The 8180-nt window shown below is 36.2% G+C and overlaps 1 pseudogene; it reads right to left on the bottom strand.

The window, feature by feature from the left end:
- Window positions 1–1091: 1091 nt before the first annotated feature.
- On the bottom strand, window positions 1092–2594 carry LOC105525964 (annotated as a pseudogene).
- Between the last annotated feature and the right edge of the window lie 5586 nt (window positions 2595–8180).

Genomic DNA, 8180 nt, shown 5'->3' with positions numbered 1-8180 from the left:
CAGATTTAAAATACGAACACCTATTTGGGTACAAATATGGATGCCATGAGCTTAGGTATTACTATGAGCTTAAGTATTTTTTCTGATTAATTATTTTATGTTTAGTATTAAGTATAGTAAGTATCTAAAATTCAATATATCTCTACATAGACTCTGTATAAGCTAATCTATATCTCTATAAACTGACTTCAAATCATTTTCAGAACACACACACACACATACACAGAACCACTAAATACTACCCCTCTCCAAAACATGAGTAGACTCAATCAAATTAACAAAATTTAATTCACATACTGAATTCCCAGTATTTATTAAGGCATGTGATTACAAATATTAACCCAAATCCATCCAGGATTATAAGTGAGTTAAAAAAAAAAAAAGAGCTACTTTAAAATAGGCTTTCCATTAAAGAATATTGAGTGTCTTAATTTATTAAATTATTTGATTACATATCTGAATTTAATTGTAGTTTTTTTATATGGGTCTGTATTTAACTTTAATTTAGGTATTTCAGTATGTTTGTCCTTGTTGTTTAAATGATTAATTTCTCATATTTTCCCTTTGTTTTGTATGTGGAAGACACTGACTTTTTGCATAAAAGTCTCGTTCCCAATCATTTTGCAGATATTTTCCATGAAGTCTAATCATTTTTAATATATTCTCTTAGGATTTTTTTTGTAAACAGTCTTATTATATACAAAACATAATAAATTTGACTTCTTTCTTTTTTTGAAGTAAAGGGAGGACTTTAATCTTTATTTATAGGACACTGTGAGATATGAAATCCATAAAGAAATAAGAAAATCATTCAGAATACAAGCTTCATACAGTATGTACAATTTGGAACTGTTCAAGTATAGTTTCAGCATAAAAAGTGGTACAATAACAAACCCCATTTAAAAAGAGTTCTTAGTAGAGAAACAGTAAAACAAGCTATTCCAAACCCAGTACACGACTTTAAACTATAGCAAACATAGTGCACAACTTTAAACTATAGCAAACATAGTGCACAACTTTATAGCAAACATAATGCACAACTTTAAACTATAGCAAACATAGTACACAACTTTATGCCTCAGTTACATGATCTAAATGTTAAAGGTCCCAGGAGTCCCCTCCTGAACTTGGAAGGTACAGCCTTCAGAGGTAGTTTCTGGCCCAACAACGGATCTTCCTCTTCCTCTACCAGGAAATACTTCTCAAATTAAGCTTCACAAAGCCTTACACACAGACTTCCACACTCTTTACTCATACTAGGTTTCTCGGTTTCACCTAGTTTCTCAGCAGCCTGAAAGATATTTGAAATGGCATCCAGGATAACCAGAATAATCTTGCTGTCTCTTACTGTTAAGAGGTTCATCAGTGGTTTTATTGTGCCACAATGAATGAGGTATACGAACTGTTCAACTGTTCCACCACTGGAATAGTTGGTCACAGCCTCTGCAGATTCCTTTTTTGTCTTAAAATCTGCCTTAGAGAGAACACTGATGAAGAATGAAACTAATCCATGATTCACAACTTGCTGTATCTGGTCCTGGTGGCCAGCTGTGATGTTTGACTGTTAGTTTTGGGGTTGATTAGCAGCCTGGGAAAGATGGTGAGCGCTCCTGCATTGATCACAACCTGAGTCTGTTCATCTTTACCAGTGACAGTATTACGAATGGCTCTTAGGGCTGGAGTCACAAATGGCAATTCAGAAGCTCCTAGAGACTTCACAAGTTGGGGCAAAACTCTTGTTTTCATGAACAAGTGAATTCATTCATTTGGACCATCAGAAAGGTAGGGAATAACCCAGCATATGTCTGCTAATATTTCTGGATCATCATGACACAGGAATCAAACTAAGGTAGGAAGAATTTGCTCAACAGAATCTAAAGGGAGTGTGAGTATTCTTGTTGTGGCAAAGGTTTGAAAATGTCCAAGTAAGATTATGTAAGTAACCGCATGCTAAAGATGATGTATCAGGAACTGCAAGAAGAACCAACAGTGGGTCAACTGCACCGCAGTTGATAACCAAGTCTTTGAAAATGGAACCATCACCTGCAGTGTTTCCTAGAGCCCATATAGCTTGTTCACTGATGTGAACATGGGGAAATGCCAACAGAGAAATGAATGCTGGGATGGCACCTCCGTCTACCACAGCCTTGGTCTGTTCTGATGCCCCAGAAACGATGTTAGTGAGTACCCAAGCAGATTCAAACTGAATGAGACTACAATCCATTCTTCCCAAGAAGGACAGAAACGTTGGAATCAAACCAGCCTGGATTATGTTGTTTATGGGGGACTGGTTTTCTCTAGAAGGTAGTTTCCTGGCAGCTTGAGTAGCTTACAGCTAACTTTCCCACGTTGTTGTTATTTATACCTTGGACAATGTCATCAACAGATCAATTTACATTATGCTGGTTGTTACAGTTCTTGTGCAGTGGAGAAGTAGCATCATTAGGAGATAAGCTTACATTTCTCCTTCTTAGCTTTCCTCAGCTCCACATTGACTTCTATTCTGCGGTGCCTCATTTCTGTACTGTCTTTTCTTTGTTCTTGAATCCGTTAAGTCCGGCAGTTGGTGTATTAACATCGTCATTGGTGGGCATGAATATGCGACAAAGGGAGAAAGCTTCACAGGGGGCCCAGGTTTCCATGGGAGGCAACAGAGGCCTCAGCAGCTGAGGGATGGCTGAACTAAAACGTCCACCTCAGTGCAGCCCAAAGACCGTGTCACATTTGACTTACATCTGATGTTAAGTCACTTTCCCTTGCCTCATGGTTTTGAGTTGTGAGCATGTCCCTGCCTGTGACTTTAAATCTTGTGGAAGCAAAGCCAACAGACAGGTCAGGGAGATTGTTTGCTGTAGCTGAAGAGCAGTTGAGAGCCTGGTGGTATAATGATGAGTGCTTGATGAAGTTGGGGGCCTCTTCAACAGATCATGGTTAGAAAAGGATCTGAGCTTTCTTCCTTTTTTAATTTCCTTCCAAATACAGTTCTCTAGCTTTCTAGTTGATTCTGTCAACTCTCCAATATCCTTCAAATTCATTCTTTTTCTGTGTGAATTAACTGCATTTAGTTTCAGTTGTCTACAATAAGGAATCCTGACAGGGTAGAGAGTAGGGTGGAGGATGGTGATGAAATAAAGTAAAAATTTAGAAAGCAATCATTACATTTAGGGGAGCAAATAATTTTTGGATTAGCTAAGTAGAGGAAATAGACAAGAATGACTGATCAGGAAAGATAAGAGAGGGCTTTAAATTAATAATCTTAGATTTAAAAAATAGCCTATGGGCTTTATGAGTATTTGATGATTTTTTTTAAAAAATAAAAGTATGAATTGACAAAGCTAGTCTTAAAAGACTGTAAAAATGAAACTTTTTTAAACCTTAATTTCAGTGCAAATTGAGAATGACTTGATGGGGTCAAGCACCTGCTTTGGATCCTGCAGGGCTCCCTGCACTGAGCATGCCAGCAGACTGGAAACCTATTGCTGCTAGCATTTGTGAGCTCCCACTTCCACCTTTTAAATGTGTGGAGTGGAAGAGACCAGAGAGAAAGGATTTTTCTGGAAAAAGGTACCTGTGTGTTATCTGTCGCCTTCCATGAGGGAATTGCATGGAATGTGTCCTGGGAACTGCAATCGCAGGTCCTAGTAGAGAAAATCTAAAAAACAAAACAACAGAACACAAAAGTGCTTTTCAAAGGAGAAGTGAGTTGAAACAAAACAGTACTTGTGCATTCATTGCATCCAGAAATAGGAACTCTTCTATCAGCCCTGTGACACGCTTTGTTTATCTCTAATTACCTTTTCTCCCAGTACTGACCCTCAAGGTGTCAGTCAGAACAGCCAGGACTGGGGAAGAAGTTGAATGAGGAATAGAGGAGCAAAAAAGCTCTCACCCTCATTGCAGGCACAAGCTTTATGAGTTCCCTGTCTGGGGCATGGGAATAGAATAAGGAAAGTGAAGGTATATAAATTGTGGTTGACCATATTGAGACTGTTTGTGATCAAAAGAGCCTAGAAAATTGAGAGGAACTGCCTGAAACTTGTGGCAGATGTAGCCAAGGAATTAGTTCATGAGCTTGTTTGAAGTTGAATGGAGGAAAGAATAAAGCTGTTTTCTGCTTTTATCCTATTGAATCCAGCTGATTCAATAAAATATGACATATTGTTGTGTGAAGGGGAAAGAGTCCAGTATGAGGAGACATGGAAAACAAGAAAGTCAGACAGGATAGAATAACAGCTAGCAAGGAATGAGTTTTAAAAACCCTAAAGCTTGTGGTAAAATTGAAAGAAAAAGGACAGATGTGAGAGAGATTTAAAGAGATAAAATTTTTGGTGGGGGATGATGGCTAATAGGATGGAGTAAGAAGATAGAAGATTAAAAGATTAGTTTGAGTTTTCAAGCCTGGAATATTGGTGACACCATTTACAAAAATAGAGTAATCAAAATGATCTTAATATTGGGAAAATAAAGGAGTAAAGGAGGAAAAAATGAATGTGCTTTGGGAAGTAACACTAAAAAAAAAAAAAAGAGAAAAATTCAGAGGTCCTTGGGTCTCAGAAACAAAATAGGAACAGGTAGGATTTCATAGAAGATTGTGAAATAGTGAAGAGGGGAAATAGTTTACCACAGAATGTGTATTATCTCCAAAACGCTCACTCCTGAATAACAACAATCATCACAATTTATATCACTGGTGCTTGGGGGAATACTAATAAATTATTGAGGGCTTACTATGTGCCAGGCATCGTGGGAGTGCACTAAATGTACCATCTCATTTAATTTAGGACAGCATTCTTTACTCTGCAGTGCTATTATACTTATATAAAAGGAATAGGAGACAGTGAGTTTAGGGAACTTACTGAAGTTAGTTATTTATTATCAATTAAAGATGCTGGTACTGATTACGTCCCAAGGGAATTATCAGATATGGAAATGATCAATTTCCAAAAGAAATAAGCAGATAAGATTATACACAGACATAAAGATGGAACAGAGAAACTTGGGACTACTAGTGGGGTTAGAGGTGGGGCAAGGGTAGAAAACCTACCTGTTGGTTACTATGCTCACTACCTAGATGACAGGATCATTCATACACTGAACCTCAGGAACATGTAACTTACCCATGAAACACACCTGCACATGTACTCCCTAAACCTAAAATAAAAGTTGAATTTGAAACTTGCCTGTTAATTTCTTGTTTTTAATAATAATAATATATTGTGGTTTTGGCTCCCATATCCTGATTTCGCATGCAACTATTTTCTCTGAAACCTATCTTCCAATCTCTTTTCCTTAAAAAAAAAAAAAAAAAAAGCTTTTAATTTTAGAATAGTTTTAAGTTTACAGAATTATCATGAAGATAGTACAGAGGGCTCCTGTAGACCCCACATCTGCTTTCCTCTATTATTAACATCATACATTTGTATATTAGGCTTGTTACAATTAATGAGCCAATATTGGTATATTATTTGCATGTAAAGTTCATACTTCATTCACATTTTTCTACATTTTTCCTCTAATGTGATTTTTCTATTCAGGATCCCACCCAGGGTACTGTGGTACATTTAGTTGTCACAGCTTCATGAAGCTTCTATGTTGTGACAATTTCTTAGACATTCTTTGTTTTTTATCATCTTGACAGTTTTGAGGAATACTGGACTGGCCAGTTATTTTGTCGAATGTTTCTCAATTTGGATTTGTTTGATATTTACCTCATTATTAGACTGGGATTATGAGTTCTTAGTGAGGAAGACCACAAAGATTAGGGGCCATTCTCATCACATCATATCAAGGGTACATTCCATCTACATGACTTATCTCTGTTGACATTGACCTTGCTTATCTGGCTGAGATCATGTTTGTTAGGTATCTACACTACAAAGTTACTTTTTAATTTATTCCTTTTCATATTATATGCTTTGGAAGAAAGCCAGTGCATGCAGCCCACACTAAAAGCAGTGGGGCGTTATGCTCCCTTTCCTTGAAAGCAGAGTATCTACAAACATTATTTGGAATAATTCTGCATGAGAAATTTGTCTGTACACCTTCATTTATTTATTTGTTCAACTATTTGTTATATCAGTATGGACTAATGGTATTGTTTATATTTTGGATTATGATTTATTTATTTTATTGCTCAAATTGTTCCAGGTTTGGCCATTGGGAGATTTTCAGTTGGTTTTTGTATCTCTTTGGCTTACCACTATCATTTTTGTGTGTGAGTACTTTCTTATTTTTCTGGCTTTGGGCTCATCTTGAATACTTTTTTTTTTTTTTTTTTTTAACCATAGTCTTAGAATTAACAATTTCTCCAAGGGGCCCTGGTTCCTTTTATTGTATAAAAGCAATTTGCAATATCTGGACACTAGGTGTGTTCCTTGCTTTCTGTGTATCATTGCTTCTGAACCCTCTTAATGAACAGAACAAGGAGATGTATGTGTATGTACTAACCCATGTATATGCCCATATCTATAATGTTTTCTATGTGTAACCATCTATAGCTATATTAATTAAGCATGAGTTTGTACTGATATCTCCAACTCAAATCTAGTACCACATTGATCATTTTAGCCCCCTTTCTTGCTTATCTGTAACCTTCTACTTCAATCATAAGAAATCTGACTCTCACCATTCACCATTCATAAATTTAATTTTTCCATTCCAGTATACATGAATAGTGGTTCAATAATTGTTAACCCATACCCTTGGGCAAAAGAAACCCATTATCCAGTAGAGTATATACGGTGCTTATGAACACTTCATTTTGCCTCTAGTCTTAAACAACCCACTCATTTCCAAAGTAACTTAGATCAACATCTCACTCTCTCACTCCCTTCAGTGGGGTTTCACACATTTGTAATAAGTTTTGATGTTTTTGCCATATTCTGCATTTCATTTTGACATCTGCCAACTTCCTGAATGATTGTTTTAAAAATTGCTTACATTATAGTTTACTTTGCATTCTGTAGAGCTCTATGGGTTTTGCTTATCGCCATGTATTCACCATTACAGTATTAAAAAGAATGGCTTCACTGCCCTAAAACATCCTCTGTGCTCCACCTGATCAACCATTCCCAGTATCTTTTTTTAATATCAGTCACTTCAGTTCTTTGAAAAACGCTCAAAACTTGCAATTTGTCTTTGTGTGTGTGTGTATTCAACATGCACACATATGTATGCTACTGCATGCCAGATATTTTGATAGGCCCTGGCATGAAGAAAGGATCAAGAAAGGTAGTTTTCTATCTTCATGAAGCTTACATACCAGTGGAGAAAATTGCTTTTGTGGCATGTATTATAAATAGAACAGATGTATAGCATATTATGATTTTATGTTATGAGGAAAACATGATTTAACCTTTATAAGGTACTTAAAATAATCCCAGGTATATAGTTGGTAGTCAGAAGACATGAATGTCATCTACCTTCACCACTCAAGTGGTTTATTTATTGAACTTGGATTGATTAGCACCCTCTACATGGGAGTGGAATGTGTCTTAGTAAGCATCATGGGCTATGATTTCCCATTTATCCCAATACTGGGTATAATACTTTCATTTCACAAGGATGTATCCAGTACTAGGGTTAGTCCAGGTTCTGTAACATTAATCTCAGTATTATTAGAGTGAAGACTATGTAAAGAATCTGTAAGGAAGCAGTTGTAAAGTTAGATTGGAGGCAAATTGTGATGGCCTTATTGCCTTACTAAGTTGTGAATTACACTCAATTACATATGATGCAGTGGGAATGCAAAGATGATCAAGATCCAATTCTTGACCTTAAAATCATGGAATCGAGCATGCACATAAATTATCACTCCTCGAAGCAAGTTGTGAAAGAGATGGAGGGATGTGTAATGGGGGCAGTGCTGAACCTAGGATAAGTATGGAATGAGGCAGACTTAAGTTTCCATACCAGGACATTGGTGTTATAGTGTGAACTGCTTTTTAAAAGCCCAGTCCCTATGGTGTGTTTGATTGTAGATAGTCCTGCCAAGTTTGGGGGTAGGAAAACATATTGTGAACGACGGCAGCTTTAAACTGTTACTGGAATTTATACATTAGAACATTTTATCATTTTAATTCATCGTCTTGAAATGTTTATAAAATTTATAATTTTACAGTTTTTATACAAGTAAATATAGTTTTTATTTATATAGTCCTTATATTTTTAAAATATAAAAA

The sequence above is a fragment of the Colobus angolensis genome, unplaced genomic scaffold (assembly GCF_000951035.1).
Source record: "Colobus angolensis palliatus isolate OR3802 unplaced genomic scaffold, Cang.pa_1.0 Scaffold569, whole genome shotgun sequence".
Classification (NCBI taxonomy): domain Eukaryota; kingdom Metazoa; phylum Chordata; class Mammalia; order Primates; family Cercopithecidae; genus Colobus; species Colobus angolensis.
This window is presented reverse-complemented; position numbering and strand designations above follow the sequence as displayed.